This window comes from Psammomys obesus, unplaced genomic scaffold (genome assembly GCF_907164565.1).
Source record: "Psammomys obesus unplaced genomic scaffold, mPsaObe1.curated_primary_1811, whole genome shotgun sequence".
Classification (NCBI taxonomy): domain Eukaryota; kingdom Metazoa; phylum Chordata; class Mammalia; order Rodentia; family Muridae; genus Psammomys; species Psammomys obesus.
The window spans coordinates 564,380-587,432 of record NW_026591086.1 but is presented as its reverse complement, the minus strand read 5'-3'; the positions used below and the strand labels follow the sequence as shown (position 1 = coordinate 587,432).

At 45.0% G+C, this 23,053-nt stretch overlaps 1 long non-coding RNA gene and 1 pseudogene across 1 annotated transcript; one reads left to right on the top strand and one right to left on the bottom strand.

The window, feature by feature from the left end:
• Positions 1–2,276: 2,276 nt before the first annotated feature.
• LOC129678854 (L-lactate dehydrogenase A chain-like) lies at positions 2,277–3,255 on the bottom strand (annotated as a pseudogene).
• A 572-nt stretch (positions 3,256–3,827) lies between these two features.
• On the top strand, positions 3,828–13,005 carry LOC129678995 (uncharacterized). The gene is made up of 3 exons (XR_008720459.1): positions 3,828–4,053; positions 8,617–8,796; positions 12,663–13,005. It is a non-coding gene; the product is annotated as an uncharacterized LOC129678995 (long non-coding RNA).
• Positions 13,006–23,053: the final 10,048 nt, after the last annotated feature.

The window sequence follows — 23,053 nt, the reverse complement described above, 5'->3', positions numbered from 1 at the left end:
AGCCGCATGTTGAGACTGTCATACCCCTCAAACCCTTGTGTTACTCACATCTAAACAGTAGAGTGAAAAAGAGGTAAGTATCTGATGAGATGGCTCTCTTTGTTATGATCGCGTGCCTCTGCTTGAACCAAACGCCCAGTGATTGCTGGTCGGAGCACAGCCAGGACAGGCCTAGTGGTTTGGCAGTGACATAGGCACTTATTCATTATCACAGTGATAGGAGTGGAGAAAGCAGAACTACGTCAACTTTCAGAGAAGGGGCCACATTTTTACATGTCTGTCCTGAGGAAATGCTAAGGAAAAAAAATATACAATTTGATATGCTTCATAAAACAAATTTGAACTTAATTTGAACAATAACAAGATAATTAATTTAAACATGGGCTATTTAGTTATATTCAATCTCTGTCTCTCTGTCTCTCTCTGCCTCTCTGTCTCTCTTTTTTCTCTCTCTCTCTATGTAGCCCTATCTGCGCACTACCACATTTAGTTTATATTGTGTCTTAATCCAGAAAAGACATAAAATTCAGCCTCTGGAGAAAGATCATGCTTCTAGGGAGGGGTGCGTTATGAACACATGTATCCCACTGGCTTCATTCAGTTTACAGCCAGATAGTTCTTTTTATTTAGCACTATTTTGCTCTTTGCTCATTTGATAAAGTCTAGGCATGGTTATCCAAGGCTAAACATCTGTAACTATGGCTCTTCTCATGCACTATAGCTGTCAGGAGGCCATCAGATAAAAAAAAGATGCTCTAGACTATCATGTCAACACCGATGAAAATATATATTCAATTCCTGTGGTTCATTTTTCCCAATGACTTCTAATAGGGTATCACTTCTTCATTTACTGGTTTTCTAAGTATTGAAGATGTCTTTAGTTTTGGATTTTAGCCATGATAATTCACTTTGGTTCTTCCTCTTTGATTTATTTTCACCTACCTGTGCTGAGGATTGAACCCAGGGTCTTTTTAAAATGCTAGCCAGTCACTCTACCACTAAGCTTCATCTTCAGCCCTTGGTCTTTGTAGATAGTCTCAGCATGTAGACCAGCCTGGCTTAGAACTGACTCTACACTTGGCCTCAAACTTAAAATCCTTCTGATGCTATCTAACAAGCACTAGGGTGACAAGTATGAGCTACTCTAAGTGTGGGCCACTATGACACTTTTCTACTTCAGCACACCCATAATTATATTTGGAAATTTGACACTAACTGCGTCCATTTTGTGAACATGGTCAGCACCAGTGTGATCTGAAAATGCACTGTGCATGCGTTTAAATCACAAAGATGGCAGTATATTTGTTTCAACCAAAATAGGACCTGTGTAGCTCACACTTTCATCTAAATAGCTATCCTACTCTCCTGATACTTTTGATTGGTCCTTTGTGCAGCTGTGGTGCAGGGCAGGCTCCCTTGAAATGGTCTCCCTCTCTCCACCACCTGCCTCCATCAGATTTTTTGTTTCTATAAGAGAACACTGGAATCTTACTGACTTATAAAGAATGTGGGTTTATGTTGACTCATGCTCTGAACAAGAGGAAATCTAAGAGCATGAAGAATATTCTCGGCTTCTGGGGAGAACTTGGGCAGCTTCAGCTCATGAGGTGGATATAAAATGCAGAAGAAAACATGAGCATCAATGTCGCTTTTGAAGGATCTGTTCCTATGGGAATGTATCTGCTCCCGAAAGAACCAGCTGAGCTCTGTAAGGATGGCACTAACCCTTCTCAATGATCTCATCACTGTGTTTGTTGCTTAGTGTTTATTTTTTCCTCACTGTTCAAGGTTTATTTGGTGTGTTCATGGGCAGGATACTTAGGTAGTTGGTTGCATCATTCATATGCAGATCTTATTTTACATAATATTTCAATGTACACTACAGACATACATAATGCACAAGATAATATCCTTCAGAACAGTTATGCACAAGATATGCATAATGGACTTACACACTGGAGCCAGGTTATGGCTAACTGGGAACTCGCTGGCCTAGGCATGTCTGTTGAGTGTGCACAGCACAGTGACATAGCAGGCTCCCGGGATCATACACAGTTGGTAGGGTGTCCCAGAGACTGAACTGTCAAACTCACCACGTTACCAATACACAAGTACCACACTGAGCATCAGGATAGAGCTGTAGGGACTGAGGTTTACCCTGGACCACCTGAATACAATTGCACTGCCAAAGCTCAGATCAGGAGGAGACGGTGTGTGGTCTCCATAGAAACCCCTCCTACAGCTTCGACAGTGAAGTGCTAGGACATGGGGAGACTTTAGAACTGCAGCTCTTTCTGGGTCCCACAGAGCATGTCTGCACCCTTCTTCAGGCAGCCCTCCTCTTCAGGAGTTAGTCACCTTCACAACATCCGAGATTCTATTTTGTCCCACGACACAAAGGATGCTGGGAAGACATCATCCTTGATCCCATGGAGACCCTTAATTATAGTGGAAATGGGGTGCACCTGCCCAAGATTCTTCATTGTGCTCTTAGTCAAGACTGCCATAGAGAGGCCAATGGCTAAGATGCATAACCTTTCAGTCTGATCACTTCATAGGCACTCAATCACCTGCTTGTGAACCTCCTTCCACTGATCCTTGACTGCATCTGTGCCCAGTTCTGGGCTCAGATTCTTCAGGGAGACACTGGTAACATTTATGCCACTCCACATGGGCACACTGGAGTCTCTGTGCTCCCCTAAGACCCACCATGACAGCTTAGTGGGTAAACTCTCAGTCTTTCTTCCATCAGGTAATGGAACCGAGTGGAATCCAGATTGCAACCACTTCCAATGACTGTTTTTGGGAAAAGCAAGCCACGTGGGTCAAGATATTCACTGGATTGGAAACAATGAGCAGCTTACAGTTTGGACTGTACTTCATAATACTGGGAATGATGAACCTGACGATGTTCACGTTTTACTGGACCAAACTGAGTTGGCTCTCTGCCTCTTGCTGATGGGCTCCCTCTGTGATAATGACCAGTTTGGAGTTTGCAGTCACACTGTAGTTTTTGGCCAGAGACAATTTTTGACATTCTAAGGAAAATGTTGCCATGATGGAGATCTATCATCTCTCCCTTCAGTTTGTCTTTCATGATATCAACAAGGGCAAATTCATCTGCCAAGTCCTTCATTAAGACACTGATGGCACAAGCCATGCCAACAGCCTAACCCCAACAACTGTAATCTTGTTCTGGGGGACTTACTCTTCCTTAAGAAGATTCATAATCAACTGGTCTTTGAGGGTTGCCATCTTGGAGTTTAACCTTTTGGGACCATTAGTGCATGATGGGGGAACATGGGGTATGTAGCAGCATGGTTGGGGCTCATTGAGAGTGGTTCCAACACTCGGCTTAGTTTTTGTCAACTTGACACAAGTTCAGGTCATTTAGGAAGAGGGAACCTCAACTGAGAAAAATGTCTCTACCACATTGGCATTGCAGGCAAGTCTGTAGGATGTTTTTCTCATTGACTGATGTCAGATGGCAATCTCTAAGGCAGATGGTCCTGAGCTGTATAATAAAGCAGACTGAGCAAGCCAGTAACTAGAACTCCTCCATGGCCTCAGCCTTGGCTCCTGCCATGACTTCCCTGGAGGATGGGCTGTAAGCTGAAAGATAAAAGAAACACTTTCCACCTCATGCTGCTTTTGGTCGTGGTGTTTACCACAGCAATAGGAAGCAAACTAGGTCAGAAACGGCACCAGGAAGTGGGCAGCTGCTTTGACAGGCTTGACCCTGTTGTTTTGGGAGGATTGTCGAGGTGTTTGGAACTCTGGGTTGGAAAAGCCACTAGTACTTAGAGCTTAACAAGCTGTTCTGTGGGAACCACGAAGATAATGCTCGAAAGCAGTGCAGATGATGGAGGCCGGGCTTGTGGTGTTTGCGTGGGAAGCAAAGACACCCTCAGGGCTGTTTATATAATTACTTTGAATTGGGAATCTGTGACTCTGGTCAGCTGGAGCTGGAGAAATTGCTTTGATTAACAAGAGAGCAGTACTCCTGGAGTGAAACCTTTGCTTTACTGGACAATTGATGCTAGCTAGCCGGAGGTAAGTGCCATTCCAAGGAATCTGTTATTGGTTCCGCATAAGATGAAATCATGTGCTAGAACTTCTTGCCACGATTCTGTTTTCCTCAAAATTCTGTTCATTCGGGTTTTTTTTTTTTGTTGTTGTTGTTGTTGTTTTTTTGGTGTTCAGAGAGGTTTTCTCTAAGAGCTGGTGAAGCATTAGGAGAATTCAGTTGTATTAGCCTCCCTGTGATATAATTTTGAGGAGCACTGCCATACTGTCACACTTCTGTTCTAAAGATCAGAGAAAAGAGGCTTCTATGGCCTCCACACATGTCTGTTGGTCCATTATGGTTATCTAAGGTATTCAGTAAGAGCCTGACAAATAGCAGTTCTAGAGGAAGACAAACCAAGCCGGGATAATGCTGTGTTTTTTTTTTTTTTTTTTTTTTTGTGTGTGTGGTTTGTCTCCTCTAAAACTCACACTGAAGTTTGATTGCATTCTGGCAAGATTGGGAGGTGGGGCCTTTAAATGATTGTTAGGTAGTAGAGAGAGACCAATGCCTTTCTCCAGAATTGGTGTTAGCTCCTGTGACCCTTCCCTAGTGGCTGATGTTGACCATAGAGGAATCCCAACTGTCTTATTCAAGCCACCTTAACTCGGAACCGGTGGTTACTAATACGAGCTCTCAGCTACCTCTCCAGCACTGTGCCTGTCTTTCTGCCACCACACTCCCTACCACTGACTGGAAGCAAACCACCAATGAAACACTTTCCTCATAAGTTGCCTCGGTTATAGTGTCTCCTCACAGCAACAGGGTAGTAATTAAGACTCTAGATAGGCAGGAATCTAGATACTCATAGAGCTGACGGAACAAATTTCTGAGTCATCTGTAGCTTCTTTTCTTCTAGAAGCCTCCATTTCCCTGTATTTATAGCATTGTCTATACAGTCACTCATTCATTAGAGGCAAGGGGGAACCCAACCACATTCGTGCTCTTGCAAGGCCCTATGGATCTTATCTGCCCCTGTCTGGCTGAGGAGTCACCAGTGACACCAGCCACTGTTCATAACCCCTACGCTGCCAGAATTTGAAGGGACCTCCCTCCATGTTGCTTGGCTCTAGATCTGAGAAGGGGATCATAGTCCAGAAAGGGGGTCAACAGAGGACAGAGGCCGTGTGCTGGCTCTTTGTGTTTCTGCCACTCACTGCGTACAGTGCGGGCACTCGCTGTTCCCCGTCACCTCGGAACTGTCCCACCCAGTCCTCAGTCATTGCAGCTGCCCAGCCATTTTATCACGGAAACCATTCAAATTGACAGAATAAATAACACCACAGGTGGTGGCGATGACAGTTGTCTCAAGGTACTCGTGGGTGTTGCTTAAAAACACACAGTGTAAGTGAGTGATTTTAATAAAATCTGCTGAAGCTATCTGTCTGTGTGTGGGATATTCTAAAGCTAGCAAACAGGCCAGGGGAAGCCCAGGACAGTGAGAGTGGTGGCCTGAGCCCTCTGCACAAGGCCATAATACTTCGTGGATATACAGAAAAAAAAAATCAGTAACACCCAGAGTGTCCAGCCTTGACCATTGCACAGCACACTCTCTACCTACCCTGCCTGTCTTATTGCCTTATCTCAAGCCATCTTGGTTGAAATTGATCTTTTGGGAAAGCATACTCCTCTCTTCTTCCCTCCTCCATCCTCGGCACTACCTCGTCCTTCCTCCTCCCTGTTCCCCACTCCATCCAGCTCATTTCTTCTTCTGTCCCCCCCCATTCCATCCTTTCCACACCCTCGTCCATGCTCTGAACTTCATTCTCCATCCCTCCTTCCACCATCGCCACTCCTTCCTGCTCCCCCTTTTCTGCTCCATTGTCCATTTTTTTCCTTTCTTCCCCTTCCTCTCCTTTCTCCTGTCCCCTTCTCCTCTCCTCCATTCATTCCTTCTCATTCATTAAATCTCCTTCTCCTGTTTTCAACCCCCTCTCCCTCCCCTTTTCCTTCATTCCCTAAATGCAGAACACATGGAGGGTGCCTAGTTCTGAGCTAGATGCAGGAAGTCTCAAGAAAGGCACTTATGTTTCTGCAGGAACTAGAGGATGATGGGGGCTGAGAGGAAGGAGAAGATGTGAATATACGGTAGAGTACACACATTATAACCAAATCCCAAGCAGAGATTGCATAAGCAGAACTGAAAAGAACTTGGCCATCCTGAGAGGGGGCGAGCATGCCTGCTGAAATGACTCATCTGTGAGCTTGGGAGATGAAGGTCAGAAAATCTTCTTCCCAGTGGCTCCTTGGGGATCTGGTTGAGGCAAATATTAACAAAGTGTTCTACACCCTGGCTACTAGAGGCCCCTGGGAACACCCTGGGGCCTCTTGAGTCTGCAGTGTGTCAGAGCCCTTGAGACTCTGATGAGAGTGAGGGAGCTCGTCTTGAAGCCATGCCTGCAGAGTAGCCACACTGCCCTGCCCCTGCCGAGCCTGTGCACTGACCTCAGAGCTGACTGAGAGAGCAGCGACTTGAGGCCTAGCCAGCATTTCTTCGCAGCACTAGCGCAGGAGGAAGTCTCTCCAGGCCTCCATACTCTGGTGAGAAGTGTCTGTTCCTTCCAGAGGACTTGATACAGAGAACCTCCCGGCCACAGCCACAGAGTATTAGAACTCCTGAGGCAGGCCTCCCTTAGAACCCCTGAGGCAGGCCTGCCAGGCCAAAGACCCTCAGAACTGGATGAGGCTGTGGGCTTTTTGTCTCAAGTAGCAAAACACTGCTGCTGCGGGGGGGTCATCAGGTGAGCCAGGTAGCCCCGCCTTCAGAGGGAGCTGTCTGTTACCTGACAGCTGTTGTCACACAGAAGGAAGAAGAGGGAAGAAAGGATACCTGGGACTTTGGGGGTGCCCCTCACCCTTCCTGCCGCTGCAGGAATAAACTTGATTTTCCCTTTCAGTGCTTGAGGTCCTTTACCAAAACCTCAAGTCTTTACTCTCTGCTAAATTCCTTGGCCTCTGCCAAAATTCGAGTATAAAAATCTTTCCCAAGCTGCCTGTTACGGAGCTTTGGATCACAGTGTGGTGAGTCTCATCACCACACCAAGCCAATGCCCACCCACCTACACACACACACACACACACACACACACACACACACACACACACACCACACACACATCAGGCTTTTCTAGGCTATAAACAGCTCACAGTGACAAAGACAAGTAAACCTCCCAGAGCTGCCCAAGCTAGGCAAGTGGTCTCTGAGGAAGCAGAAAGGCTGGGTCGATCCTCAGTGCCATGGGGTCACTTTGAAGACCATGGCTTCTTGTTCTCCTAACCCTAGCATGCACTGACCTCTCCTTCTGGCAGAAAGTCGCCTCCTTCTTGGAACCTTGATTATGGTTCCTGCACAGTCTGTGAAAAGGAGGCACTGAGTAATAAGTCTAGGAGTGTTTTCCTAGGGTGTAGACATCAGTGTGTAGGGAACTCTTCGTAGTATACTCTGCCTCTGGTTCTTATGTTGTCCTGGGCTGAGAGTGAGGCAGCAAGACAAGGCATTTGTCCTTGATTTTGGACTAGATGGTGACCAGGAGTGTAAGGAAAGGAACAGTCATAGCCTGAGCCACGCCCACTGTCCTGATACTGACAGCCTTCTCTGCTTCCCTTCCTTCAGTCTCCCACCACAGTGCAGAAGCAGCTCACACAGACAAGGGCAGGCCAATGTCTGTTTCAGCATAGTTTGTCATATAGGGAACCTATGGTTCTAGAGGCAGCGACTCCATTTGACTGTTCATGGCTGTCACCTTGTTCCCCTACAATGAAATTTCTGCCTTCAGTGCTGAGCTGAAAGAACCTCTAATAATAGGGTTGAGTGTTAGAACCATTGGAAACGCCCCTCTCCCCCACTGAAGAAGGAGAAAGTTTGCCCCAGAGATGCCCTGGGCTCTGATGTGTTCCTGTGGGAGTGGGAAGGTTGCCACATCTCCCAGCTCATTCAGGCTTGCTGAGGAATGCTGGTTTAGACAAGGCAAGGAGCCAAGTGTAAACTTTAATGTCCCTCACGAGTGTCAAGGCACACAATAAAAGTCTCCCATCACTGGGCTACAACAGCTGACAGTAAGGCCTTCCTGACAGCTGGAAGCAAGAACCCTAAAGGCTGCTGGGATGATCTCCCTTAATTCGTGGGACTTTCTAGACATTTGCATCATTCTCTGAGCTAGGCTACTTCCCTAAGCTGGAAACGTGACTCAAAGCTCTAAGTGGAACCTTCTTCAGCTCAGACTGAAGACTTTTGCCAGGGGCAGTTCCACCTCTGGCTGGAAGGTGCGCTGGGGGCCCACATTAATCCTCCTCCCTTTCTTCCTCATCAACCAAACCTTGCTTTTATTTTTGCTTTGTTAATTTGGAAGATAGCATACAAGGTGGCCGATTTCTTCACAGCACTTTCACATTTGAGTCATCATGCTGTTTTAGCTCACTGCCCCGACCCCACCGCTACCCCCACCCTAGCCTGGCTTCCTCTGGCTGATTCTCTTCCCTCCCATAAACGGGTATCTCATCTACCTTCATGCCACATGCATTCTATTACCCTCTCTCTTCCTGTCTTACAGGTGTTTGGTGTTGCAATTCGAGGTGCCTATGTGACAAAGTTTCAGTTAACTGGACCCATGCATGGAGTTTCTGGAAACAATTTGCTGCCTTTCCCTTTCCTAGTTTCCATCTCATTTTCTCCCTGCTTTGGACGCACATAATGGGCTCTGGTGGTGCAGCAGCCACTTTGTGATCCTAAGGTGAGCTTACTAAAGAAGTTGACAGAAACTTATTGTATTGCAAAGCTCTACACCGTCCACTCTAATGATGTCATCTTTTTATTCTTTTCTTCAAAACCTGTGCTCAGCATTCTGAGCACATCACTTTAGTCATTTATTCTGGAAAGAAATAAAAACATTTTTATTGAGTATTTACCTCATGCTAGGTACCTTCTAGGTGAGATGTAAGCTTCATCTAATAGAGCTTACTTTCTAACAGAGAAGGGAAATCTAAAGTATCAAGTCAAGAAAATAAGAAAATAAAGCAAGAGTGGAGTTTTGAAGGTTCAGGAGGGTGGGGGTAATGGGCTATTAGTTTAAAGGAGTCTAGGGGAATTATGATTGGAACAGCAACACCTGAAATCAAGGGAGATGAGGGAGCCAGCTTGGAGTATTTAGGGGAGATCAGTTTGGGAATGAGAACAGCAATTTCAATGGCCCTGGGGCAAGAGAACACCTGGGAAATTTAAAGAATAGGGGACAGGAAGGCAGAGGGAGATGGAGAAGGAGGGGAAAAGACTTCTGAAATTCAATGGAGAGAAAATGAAGATTCATGGGATAGAGGACAGTTCGGTTTGTTCAAGATTGCACATCGAAGTTATACTTCATAAGACAAACAAAAAGCTTTAAAACCAGGATACTAACTCATTGGGTTTTCATGGAGAGAGCCCCAGGCAGGCATGGATAGCTGCTATGCTCACTGGCCAGGCATTATTCAGCATTCTGGCCATGCTTTCCTACTTGCTGCAAAAGAATGTGAATTAATTTGACTGAATGAAAGGCTAATTAAAATGTAACCCAAAGGCCCTTCATGTAGGGGCCACAGGGAGGCCTGAGCAAGCTCTTCATGAAGATCCATAGCCTAAAGGGCTCTTTCTGATTTCTTTGCATTTTCATTTGACCGAAGAACAAATGCCCCACCCCATCCCTGCCCTTCTTTCCTCCTGCTCCCCTTATAGCATCAGGATGTAAAACTTATTCCAGACCACCTTGGAAGGCTTGCAGTTTTATCTGTCTATTTTTAAGTCCATCTCAAAACACCTTAATGGTTGGCAGAGTGTGGAAGGAATAGAAGCCAGACTCTTGCCTTTGTCCCCACTGAACCCTGTAAAACTCTCTCCTTCTACGAACGGCCTGTTTCAGCCTTTCATTATTCCCAAGCTTGTGCCTTTCATTATTTCCAAGTTTGTGAAATCTCACTTTTGGGCAAATTCCACATGTGGCCTCAGGATACACTCTGCCCTGTAGGTGCCTATGTCTCTCTGGGGGCAGTGGCAGAGGGGAGGGGAAGGTGTCAGCTTTCATCAACTCTATGGCTGTGCCCAGGCCTTCTGAGGCATTCTTTCTGTAAAGGGTATTTTGCTCCAAATATACTGGGAATGTTTAAAAAACAATGAGGTTTAGAAATAACAAAAGGCAGATGTTGACTTGTTTTGTGAAAAATGGAATCAGAAAATGAGGCACCCATGGCCCCTGCAGATGTAATTTGAGGCAGAAATACTTCATGTTGGCTCCCAGCCCTCCTGGTGCCCAAGATACTCCTTGGGATTGAGTTAGGAGCCGTGCCATGGGCCATGCAAAACACAGCGTCATCTGATCCATTTCAGGACGTGTGTGAGTGTGTGTGTGTGTGTTTTATTTTTCTCCAACTTTACTCCCAAATAGTCACAAGTACACAAATCCCAGGTGGCAGGAATGGGGTCACTTCAAAGACGGCTTCAGCAGAGTCATTTTTACAATGTTGCTAAAGTTTATCTTTTCTTGTCTCGATCTTGGACAAGTCCTCAGCAAAGTAATCTCTCAGTTTCCCTCTTTTTTGGGGGACCTGTACTGTTGGATGTTGTCACACAACAGGTATTCCCAGATTTCTCCCCTCTCTGTCCTGCCTGGACCATGGTATGGAGGAAAGCTTTCCTCCAGGAAAAACAGAATAAGCTGTAGTTGACAGGAACAGCAGGACGGGTGAGACCGTGGACCCAAAGGACCATGGGAGAGGTAGGTTACTGAGCTGTTTAAATGATGCCCTTCTGCCGGCAACCCACATCCCCATGGCTTAATGTCGGGAGCCACTCCCGCCATTACAAGATGGCGCCGGTTTCCTGCTTCCTGGTTCTTCTTGCCAGCATTGTTTTGCGATCTGCGCATGCGCCGCCTTATGCTAATGTAGGCTTGTGTGGTCCTCCATTTGGAGACCACATGCTAATTGGGTTTTGTGTGGAGCACCAATTACAGACGAACAAGTCACCCTGCTGGCTACTTAAGCAGAATGCACACAGGGTTCGGGGTCCTTCTCCATCTGCTGTTAAGAGCCTCACAATAAAGTTGCTGCTGGACAAATCCGTTGTTGCTGCGTCGTCCTTATCGGCGAGGGCTGCGCGCGACAGCTTAATGTTTTTCTGAGTTGGAATCTTTATGGTACAAGGCAACCTTTAGGGGGAAGCAGCCACAGGTGTGTGAGGAGAGACTAGGATAAAGGGAATGTCTGTGTGTAAGAAGGTGGAGGGCAGAGCGCGAGCTTTGTGTGTACAGGTGTCAGTGCCGGGCGAAGTCCTCCGGAGTAACCATGCACGTCTTACTTAAGAACCCTGGCTAAGAAGTCTATGCACCATCCATGACACTCCCCCATTCCAGGGGAGATGGCGCCACACTATCTCCTAAGATAGATGGGTGACACGGGTGCAGCTCAGAGAAGGAGATGCGAGGGAACGGGAGCCCTGCCGATGACACGAGCTGAGTGGGCAGCTCATCTTGTAGTGGATGTGACTAGGTGTGAGCTTTAGGTAGGGTGGGCTAGGTTAGGAAGCCAGCTGTGTTGTTCCTCACCATGAAGATGTGTGATTGACTAGATGTCCCCAAGTCCCAATTTCGTAAATACTGCCGAATAATGTCCAACTCACAGGGAGACAGAGAATCCTTCCACAGCATTGCCTGCCAAATAAATACAGCCCTCCGAACAGATTAAACAAAGATGGGGAAAATTCTTTCCATATGTTCAGGTAAATAATTGACAAGTTTCAAATTGCCCTCTAATTTGCCAACAGAGATTTCAGCCTCACGGCCTTTGGTGTGATGAGGTCGCTTAAGACGCTGCAGCTGTACAGGAGGCCTTGAGTGTCTTCTCGTTGGAACCTCGGGAGGGCTGCACACTCCTTAGACACACGGGGACCTTTCCTGCCAGACATTTAACAGACCTGGACCATCAAGCTATCTGCTTGGGAACAGTGCTGGAGCTGCTTCAGGCTCCCCGGGTTTGTCTGCTCAGGACCCACTGTGCCCAGTGACACACAGTTAACTGTTACCATGCCATGCCATGCCTCGGGCGGCACAGCACAGGACAGAGGCATCTCTGGGGGAAACAGAAAGCTAAGGTACCTGGTTTCCTCAGTCCCAGTGGAGCAGCAGCTAGTCTGAACCAGTAGGTGAGGAAGCCCTTGCTCTCACATCAAGAGGCATCCCAAGGCTGTCAAAGCAAATAGACTTAGGGGTCAGCAGCAAGTTCAAGTTCTGCAGCTGCTCCTAGGCTGTAAAGATATAGGGAGAGAAGGAGGAGGAGCATTCTGTTTTGTCTTCATTTCCACAATATAACCCCATTCTGGAATGCTTCTAGAGTCTACAAGGCTCTACTTTGCTTCCCAGGCCTCAAGGGTTAGCACTTCACCTCTAACATAGCAATCAGAGACACTAGTTGAGAATTAGATTTGAACTCAGTTAGATTCACGTGTGGAGGGTTTAAGAAGGACTGCCTAAAACACAAAAAAGAAATGAGGGAAGAAAGCAGGAGTTGATGGAGGAGTAAGTTGGCTTCGAATGTAGTTGCAGTAAAAAGAATTCACAATCTATTCCCACAGGGTTCTCTGGAGGAGGGAGAGCCACCGTGTCACGGCAACTGATGTGTCCACTCTGCAGCTTTTGGTCACCAGGTGCGGGCTGCTTCCAGAGAGAAGCCATCCTTGGGATGTGACAGCTCCTGTCCATCCAAATAGAGAAGCCACTGTCCTCGCAGCTGGGAGGATGAGCCTAGGTCACGAACGGTCAGTGTGGAGGGTCTACCACAGATTCCAGAGGCTGTGGTTGAGCCCCCGTGAGCTGCTTGGTTCACTCGCTTGTGCTCTGTTTCCCCGTCTGTATTGCATATAGGTTCCTTCCTTCGTTCACTTCGTCCTTCCTTCTTGGGAATAAATATATACAAAACTGGTGAATGGAATTTGGCCTCTGCTGATGCTGTTGATCTAAAATCTGCAGACTCATGGTTCGGCTTCCCCACCACGCAGCCTAGCTTCCCTTCAGCGTTAGCTTACGTGATTCAGTAATGGGGTGATGAGGTCAGCAGGCTTTTCTCGGTCTGTTGCTGTACTTCTGTACGTGTCTGCTTATTGTCAGTATTACTCAGGCCTACTACAAGATGTCAACACAAGCACGAGGTTGTGTCTTTTATGTAACAAGTCCTTATCTCCTCCTGCTGATCAGGGACCACTATTATTACCTAGATGGTGACCCGTTTCCTTGAATTCTGGTCTTCTAATCTGACGAGCAGTGAAGACTAAAGCTGTGGAAATAAGAAACACAAATTCCCCCAAACAGGTCACTGGGAATGAGGAACTCAGACTATTCTTCTATCTAACCTATGCTTTCTAGGTATTTGTTCTACTGGGGCTAGGTGCTGCTTGGTTTCCAAGGTACAGTGTCTTGGCAAACATGGTTATCCGACACCTTTCTTCTCCTCTGTCACCTGGTAGTTAGGGGCTCACTGTGTAGCCACATAGAAGCATGGTGGAGACAACAGTGCCAAGAGTGACAGTGAGGTACAGGCCATTGGGTCCGCATGTCAGTGGGGCCTGAGGCAGCCACACCACTTTTTTTTTCTGTCAATAGATGCTGCTGGGTCACCATATATCTGATCTGAAGGATTGGACAGACCCCACAGTCAGGCCCAGCCATGCTCTAGGACCCGACTTTCAAATGGAGTATAAGAGGATGAATTGCAGCTGTTTTTTTCAAATAAAGTAACCTTTTAAAAGGTTTACTCATCTTTATTATTCAGTGTGCATAAGTCTCTCCCTGCACCTGCGCATGTGTGTGTACCACATGCGTGCCTAATGCTCTCAGCAGCCAGGAGAGAGTGTCAGGTGCCCTGGAACTGGAGTTAAAGATGTTTGTGAATGGGTGCTATGTGGGTGCTAGAAATCAGACTCAGATTCTCTGCAAGAGTAGCCAGTGATCTTAACTACTGAGCTACCACTCCAGCCCTCAAATGTAACATTTATAAAGCCTATGTGTATTACTCAGGGTTCTTTAGAGTGTACACACACACAAGCAAACACACACACACACACACACACACACACACACACACACACACAATTTGTTGGAATGACTTACAGGCTGCGTTCTGACTAATACGACAATAGGTATCTGCAAAGAAAGTCCAAGAACCTAGTAGTTGCTTTGTCCACAAGGCTGGATGTCTCGGCTGGTCTTCAGGATCTGCTAAAATCTCCAAAAAAGTAGGCTCCAGTGCCAGTGAAGGAATGGAAATGCTAGCATGGTGAGGGCAGGCAGGTAAAGAAAAAGAGCATCCTTCTTCCGTGTCCTTATTGAGGTTTCCAGCAGAGGGTGTGGCCCACATTAAAGGTGTGTCTTCCCACCTCAAGATCCAGTGCAGGGGTGTGTCTTCTAACCTCGGAGGTCTGGACTAGATGTGGATTCACCCACTTCAAACCAGGCAGAAAGCCTCTCACAGGTGTGCCCTCCATTTCTGGATTGTAGTTCATTCTGGATATAATCAAGTTGACAACTGAGAATAGCCATCACACTGTGTAAACTTTTATAACAAATTTCCAGATTATCGGCAGGTAATTTTGTAAAAAGCGATCTGGAATTCTTGTTGAAGCTCTGTCTTCCCAGGACCACTGGGGCAGGGTGTCCAGGAAAATGTCATGGAGAGAGAGCTGGACCCTTACCCAGTCATTATGATCATTCGCTTCAGAGAAGATAGAAAATCAAGCCCCTTTCTGCAGCAGCTCTTTGGCCAGTACTACAATACCTTACCAGGGGCCTTCAGACCTTTCACCTACAGCAACTGCCCAAATGACCTCCTCTACCTGTAAGAGACTGGATATCTAGGAAGTGGCAGTTAAATAGACACCACTAGTCAAACAATGAAACTGCTAATGGCAGAATTTTGTATTGTTGTTTTAATCAAAGTGGTAAGAGAAAGCTAAGGGAAGAGACTGAAAACAAGGAGCCAAAACACTCCAGGTTTTGAACACCCTATTGGCCACCGCTAATTTGTTGTTCTTTCCTTTAGTTCAGGGTTCTTAGAAATCCCTCTGGCTTTTCACCCTCCTGGGAAATAATCTATGGAACACGCACTCTGATGAGCTATTTCCTTTGTCTCAGAGGCAGAAGGAAGTGTGACAGTAATAAATGACTATACTGTACAATTACTTAAATATGAGTCTTCAGCAAAAGTGAAATGACTTGAGGCTTCTTAACAAATACCAGCTTTAAGCTCAGCAAATAATGGCTTGTGTCAAATTTTTTTATTAGCATGGGTAATTTGTTCTTAACTAGACATATTTTATACTCGAAGTCATGTTTTACTAGAACTACATAAAGTAATTGTGCAATTGATGATAAATATGTCACTACTGGTAAGTCATTAATTCAGAGGATGCTAATTAAAACCACACTCATTGCCTACAGCACAGAAAAAAAAAAAGACTGCATCCATAAATAAAGTAGATGCAGGCACATAGCAGATGATGTCAAAGGCAACAATAAGAAGAATAAGGACATATATGTGTTTGTGTGAGAGAGAGAGTGAGAGAGACAGACAGACAGAGACAGATTAAGAGAGAGTCATCAAGCAGCTAATAACTCATATGACTTCTTGAGGAGCATTAAGTTATAGGTGAGGAAACCAAGAATCTGAACAGTTAAGCAAGTGAGAGCTTGTCAGACTAGTTCTAGGTTCAGTGATAGGCCCTGCTTCAAAGAAAAAGGCGGAGGGTGAACAGGATACCCAGTGTCGTCTTCTGCCCTCCACATGTGTGTACAGAGGCATGCACACCAGCATGTATACAGGTGAGCATCCAGCACACGTGTGAACACAAAATAATAAACACATTTTAAAAAAATGTATGGAAAGCAACGATAAAGAACCAGTGAATGTACCAAGCAGAAAACTGTAGCGGAATGAGTTGTCAGAAAGGAGAGAGCCTTGTGTTCTGTCCCATCAGAAGTGGGAAGGAATTCTGTGTCCATTACTTTCTGTTACTGTGATGAAACACCATGATAAACAGTGACTCACAGAAGGAAGAACTGGCTTTACAACCCCAGGGGTATGAGAGTCTGCGATGGTGGAGACTCATGGCAGCAAGAGGCAGGCACCATGGCAGGAGCAGGAAACAGAGTCAAGCACAAAGCAGAGAGCCAACTGGAAGAGACCCAAGGCCTTTAAGCTCTAAGCCCAGCTCCAGGATATGCTCCTTGAGCAAGGCAGTACCACCTAAGTCTCCTCCAGACAACTGTAGATGCGTTTGAGGGCATAGAACTCTGAGATGCTGTAAGGCAGATGGGCTTTGTAGACAGTTGTGGGGGAAAGCCCTGGAAATTGCTCCTGTCTCCATGAAATTTGTTCAAGAAGCTGCTCCCCAAAAGAATCATCTAGAATAGTGGTTTTCAATCCCTGGGTAGGGACCCCTTTGGAAGTTGAGGGACCTTTTCATAGGCGATTAGAAAACACAGATATTTATATTATGATTCATTACAGTAGCAAAATGAAGTGTGCTAGTCTCTCTTATTAGTTATGAAGGAGCTTTTGTATGTGTTTATAAATCATAATTTAAATATCAGACATGAAGTTGCAACAAAAATAATGTTATGTAGTATTCCTACACTATGAGTAACTATATTAAAGGATCTTAGAGTTAGGAAAGTCGAGAACCATTGCTCTAGACAATTTTGGGTCCACCCACCTTCTTACTGAGAAGACAATGGACCAAAACATCTGTTTGCAGGTATATCAAAGCTACTAGTTAAGTAAGAATTCTGACAGCCAAGATTCACAGAAGGGAGAATGAGGAGTACTGAGGGATCACCTTAGTCAAGAGGCTGACTGCCGCTTTCATAATTTGTGACTAGGACTGAGAAGCCCAAGAGTTTCAGTATTTTCAGAGAACTAGGCATAAAAAGGTAGGGGAATGGGAGTTCTGAGCCCAATGAAGGGTAAAGGAACCTGGGAAATGTCCCCTGGATATCCTGTGACACATCTGGAGCCGCACACCAGGAAGAATTGCCTAGAAACCAAAAGAGTCTCTCAAGAACTGAAGCTTAAACTTGAGCATTTTGTCCATAATTGGCTTAAGAGAATCTGATTCTAAGATTAAACTCTGTCTGGTGAAGAGTAACATTGTAACATTAGCCAGAGAGGTGAACTTTCTCTATAAACTTCTGTACACAATGTCCAGCGTGCACTCAAATCCAACAAGGCATGCCAAAAACATCTTGATTGAAAATGTGGAGGGGAGCAGAAATCAGAAAATAATTTATAGACCCATAAAATGGCTATCACATAAAATCCACATCTAGAATCATCAGAGAGACTTTTAATACCTATATTAATGTGCCTGAGGAGTTACTTGACAAGAAGGAGAAAGAATGGAGTGAGAACAAGTAAGCAAATGGGGAGAACCGAGAGAGATTCCACAAGCAAGCTGACAAGAAGCAAAGGAAAAAACTGACAAGTATCCAGATGAAGGCACAGGGAAACATTAAATAATGTAGACAAGCACAGCTGAGATAGCAAATGGGGTTGGCACGAGGCAAGATGGCTTAGTGCACTTGCCTCCCAACCTGGTGACTCGAGTCTGATCCCTGGAACGCTCATGGTAGGAAATTACTGACTGCCTATAGTGACCTCCAGATGAACTGTAGTGTGAGTGTGCTCCTTCTTCCAAAAATTAAAAATTTAGAGAATAAATACGATAGCAAACAGTTTTATAAAATTTATGTAATCAGAGTCCAAAAGAAGGAAGGGCCTGTGGGCAGAGGTACTATTGGAAGAGTACGTGGTAATTTTTTTTGATGATGAAAAACTCATTGGTTCAATAAATTTCATGAACACCACGTAGAATAAAAGAAGAGAATATCATACATGGGATGAAGAATTGACTCTTTGTGGGGGTGTGTGTGAAAGACAATTTAACGATTCTATAAATAACTCTCTGGCTTGCAGCACTGCTCATTAACACAGTGTAGTGTTCCCACTATGACCAATCCCAAACTACTTAGATTATGACATTGAACAAAGGTCAGGAGCAAAACTAATGCAATGGCATCGTCCTCACACACACCCTGCAAGAGCAGGCACAAGCAGCTTCGTGTCCGTAGAGGTCAGCGAGGAGAGTCATTAGGGAGCAATGTGCTGTCAGTGCTTTAATGTAGAAGATTGACACATACATCTACGTGCTTTAAAGTTTAATTCTGTTGTTCTTGTCAAGAGACTTGGGAAATTCCTAAAAGTCTAACCACCATCTCAGCCAGGCTAGCCCAGTTAGTTCACTGTTAGGGAGGGCTGCAGCTCTGGGGCAACGGGAGGGTGTTTTGATTGTGGTGCGAACCCTCTGTACCCAAAGGCACACAGCATGGCACACAGCCTGGAGCCCTGAGACTTTGCTCTTCTTCTGCTGGGTGACCAGCCAAGGGCTTGCACATGTCGGGCAAGCAAGGACCACTGAGCTAGCCCCTCAGCACTGGAATCATATTCCTCTCTGGTGTTTCTAGACTATCTTTTTGTAAAGCTCAGGGGAGGGAGAGTTGCTCAGTGGAGCAGCAGTATCCAAATAAACAACATCTCCCAGAAAGATTTTTTTTTTTTTAAAGACGGAGAGACAAGTACGGTGAGAACTCTGGAAATATGTCTCTTTGGGGTTGGGGGATTTGGTAAATGCCTAGGTCTAGTCAATCAAATTGGCAACCTGTCAGTTTTGGAGAGAAGTCATGGAGTCATTGTTGGGGGAGAAGTTCCTGTGTGGGCTGGTCAAGGAGAGTTAGATTTGAAGGATGTGAAGGAGTGACCTCCTTTCTCATGGCTTACACCAATACATCTGGGACCCATTGCTTTATTGATATATGACTGGACTCTTCAAGCCAACTGCTTAATTTTTTTCCCTAGAAGCCAAGCCCCATTTGAGTAAAAACATTACTTTCTTTTGTTGTTATTTAAAAAAAAATTAAAAATTCCAACTGTTTGATTTTACCAATAAAGACTCAGGATCCAGATGTTGGGGTGAAAACCTACTAGCTAAGAGAGGCAGAGAAGGCACTTAGCTGATCTTCCTACTCACCTCTTGTCCCAGACAAAAAAGGCCAAAAGCCCAAAGCTAGAAGCCTGCTAGCTCAGCTGACTGCCCAGGAGGAAAAAGCCTGCTAGCTCACCCAATAGCCCAGGAGAAAAAAGGCAACAGCTAAATGCCCAAGAGCTAGAGAGAGAAAACAGTAAAGAGCCAAAGCTCAAAAAACAATAAACAAACAAACAAACAAACAAACAAAAACCCAATAAATCAAAAACCAAACCAAAACAAAACAAAACTCCTTCTCCGAGCTGCCTAAAATACCATTCTCTCAAAATCCCTCCTTTCTGTAAATCCCTGTTAGCTGGTTATTTGCTCTACCTCTTGACCTAGAGTTAACTTTATTAAATCCTGTGTACAGAGAGCTCTAGGATTAAAGGTGTGTGTTAGGGCTGTACTACAGCACACAAAAGACAGGTTTTTACAGTTCACATTCTCAGGTTTCACAATGAGATCAAATATTCTGCAACATTCTTTATTTTAAACACGACAAAATAAAATATAAGAAAGCTAAAAACATCATATCAAAGTTTGACAAGAAAACCCAAGAAGGAAAAGTCCCAAGAGCAGACACAAGGATCATAGACCCATTCATTCACACACCCAGGAGTCCCACAAAAATACTAAGCTAAAAGTTTTAATATATATGCAGAAGATCTGGTGCAGACCTGAAAACACAGTTTACATAAATTGCACAACAAACAAATCATGAAATTCTATTGCAGTCCTGAAGCTTTCAAAAAAACAAAACAAAACAAAACAAAAAACCCAACCAACCAGTCAAACAAACAAAAACAACACCAACAAAACAAAACAAGAACATAAACAAAACCACAAAAATGTCTGTGCCTTGTTTTCTACCTACATACTCTTCATAATTGCTTGTGTCCCATGCCACATTTGATAAGAGCTATACACAAAACACACGCCAAAAAAAAAAAAAAAAAAAAAAAAAGAAAAAAAAGAGTTAATTAGAATGGTCAGCTTGAGGGCAACTGGTTACAAATCTTCAAAATATGGACATTTTAATAGGGATTACCAGATGGTAAATCAAAAGCTCATGATCGGGTTCCTGTTGGCCATTACGGTCAGTCAGCTTTAACAGTGTTTGTTCATGTACTTCATATTACCTACATCTATTAGGTAGTCATCAAACATTTATCTTCATTACCAAGTTCTCTTAGGCTGTTTGCAAGCATCCTGGCTAGTTATAGTGCCAGGTAGCAAGCGTTTCTTGGGAGAACATTTAGATGCAGGCTGCCACTCTGAAGAGATGTAGTGTTGCCCTGTCTCTTACTCACGCTACTCACGCGTCATGTTTGCTGGGAAAGTGGCTACAAAGAGCTGCAGCACCCTCCCCTCCAGCTGGGCAAGGTCCTCTTGTACCATCAGCTGGGCTGACTGGCTGATAGACTCATGGGAAACGTGATTAACTGGAACAGAAACGTTTTCTCTAACAGGGTTTTTATTCCATAGAAGTTTTTATAATTAATCAGAGCACAAATGTATACATAAATTCACATAAATACAGAATGTATTTAGACCATGTTCATTACTGTTGTGCCTTCCTACTCCTAATGCTTTCTTCCCAACCCCAACTGGTCCTTCTTCTAACCCCAGATATTTTCTCTCTAGCCTCTCTCTCTCTCTCTCTCTCTCTCTCTCTCTCCCCTCTCTCTCTCTCTCTCTCTCTCTGTGTGTGTGTGTGTGTGTGTCTGTATGAGACAGAGAGAGAGAGAGAGAGAGAGAGAGAGAGGGATTGGGAGGCTGGGAGGGAGGAAAGGAGACTAAATCCAACCTTTCCTGCCCTCTCTGTAGTGACAGTAATATTAGGAGACAGGAGAATGGTTCTTTTGCCAATTTCTTAGAAATATAATCATTTCATTTAAAATTGCATTTGGCATTAAATGCTGATCCTTAGAGCCTCGATATGGAGCAGTGAGCCCAGAGAGCATCTGCACACAGCTGCCTGAGCAGAGGAGGCAGCCCTTCTCCTCTGAAGAAAGGAGCCTGAACTCACCCCAGCCAGGGTTTTCTCTCTGCCTTTTGCTTCCCTCCTTGGCCACACCTCTTGCCCTTAAATGACTTCTCAAAGGCAGCTCTGTAAACCCCTTGTCCCAGACCTTCCTAAATCTCTTCCTTTTTTGTAGACACTCTCTGGAACTTGAGACCAGACTCTTGTTCAAATAGAACCACAGCCTTGCTCTCCCATAGAAGCCCTAAATCCAGGTTCAGAATTCTGTAGCTAACCCAGGAGTCTGAGAAGATGACAGTAGAAAATATGAAATGTCAGTACATTTTAAAATTTGCTGTTAAAATGTTCTTTTCACTAGAATAATTTTCTTTCCCTTTAAAGGAAAAAAAAACAATACAGTAAATATTCTTAATAAAATTAAAATTTTTACAAAAACAAATGCAGCTTGGTACAAACAACTTAAGGGTGTCCCCCAAACAAAATTCAGGTTTTACAAACTTGTCCAAGTCTAGCTAAATGGAGACGAGTGCAAGCCGTAATTCGACATGGACAAAGGTGGTTGGTGGGGAGTTTCAGAAACACGGAAAGCCTGTGCTTTGAAGCCCACTGGCAACAAAACAAATAACTAACAGAGAATCATATAATCAAAATCAAAAGATGGCAGAGTCAGAGCGATGGCATCTGCCTGGCTGGTGAGCCTGAGGCTACAGTATCTAGCTCACTGCAGCTGCAAGCTGTTCTGTTCCAAGACCCTACCTAAGCCTCCCGCATACATACCCTGTAGGTACACTGATCCTGCCGGGCTCTGGAACTGTCCAGAGACAAGGCTGCCTCTGTCTGTGAACACTGTGATTGTTCAAAGCACAGGGAAACAGCTGCATGACTCCTGACCTGTGCTCTTATAAGCGCGGTTATGCCAGCCTTTGCCCCAAGCGGGAACATTCATATCAAACAGGTTGTCACTAATAGGATGACGTGGACATTTTGAGGTCACAGGACTCAGAAGCGTATAAGTATGTTCCAGTATGAGGACATTCCTACAGTAAGACCTTTGTTGGCTTCCATTCTGACATGGTCCTGAGCAGAAGAGAGATCAGAGGAGATGCCGACACCCAGCACCCTTACAACCTCATCTCACTCCCTGTCTGTTTCGCTCTGCACAGCCACCAAGCAGCCTGTGTCACCTGTGAGTAAGTCTGGGAACCACACTGACAGTCCCCTCCCAGAGAGCTGCCCCCTCACTGAATAGGTTTCTGTTCCTTTCCTTCCAGAGGCCATACACATGTAGACTCGGGAGTGCCTGAAACCCAGGGCAACTTTGTCCAAGTCTATCCTTGAATTCCCGGGGAGAATTTTTGTGCAACATTAGTTGGATTAAGTTGGGATTCCAAGGGAAACTGGTGGAGACAACATTCTTAAATGGAACTCGTACACCTGCTCTGGGCACACCCGAACCTGCAGCTCCTCATTTGAATAAAGAGAGAACAGGGCATTACTGCAGCTGCTATGGTCACTCTTTGGATATTGCCCTAACCTTAGGTGCTTATGAATTTGGAATTGCAAATATTTTACTGGTTTAAAAAGAGTCATTCTCTATATTGTCAACCAGTGGTGAAGTCTATGACCTACCTTCACATTTTTGTAAAAGAATGTTTCCTGTGAGGTTCAGTGAGGTGAATGTAGAGGCCTGAACCAAGCATGGAATTGGAGAAAGCTAGAGAATTGATGTGCTGATGAATTATCCCTGTCACCTTGGTGAGATTAGTCTCATCTTGGGGGAGCACCTCTGTGCAGGTACATGAGGATATTACTTCAGGAGAGGTTTAACTGAAGATGGAAAATCCACCCGGGATGTGACGACACCATCCCACGGGCGGGGCCCCAGACTCAATTAGAGGGAGAAAGCAGC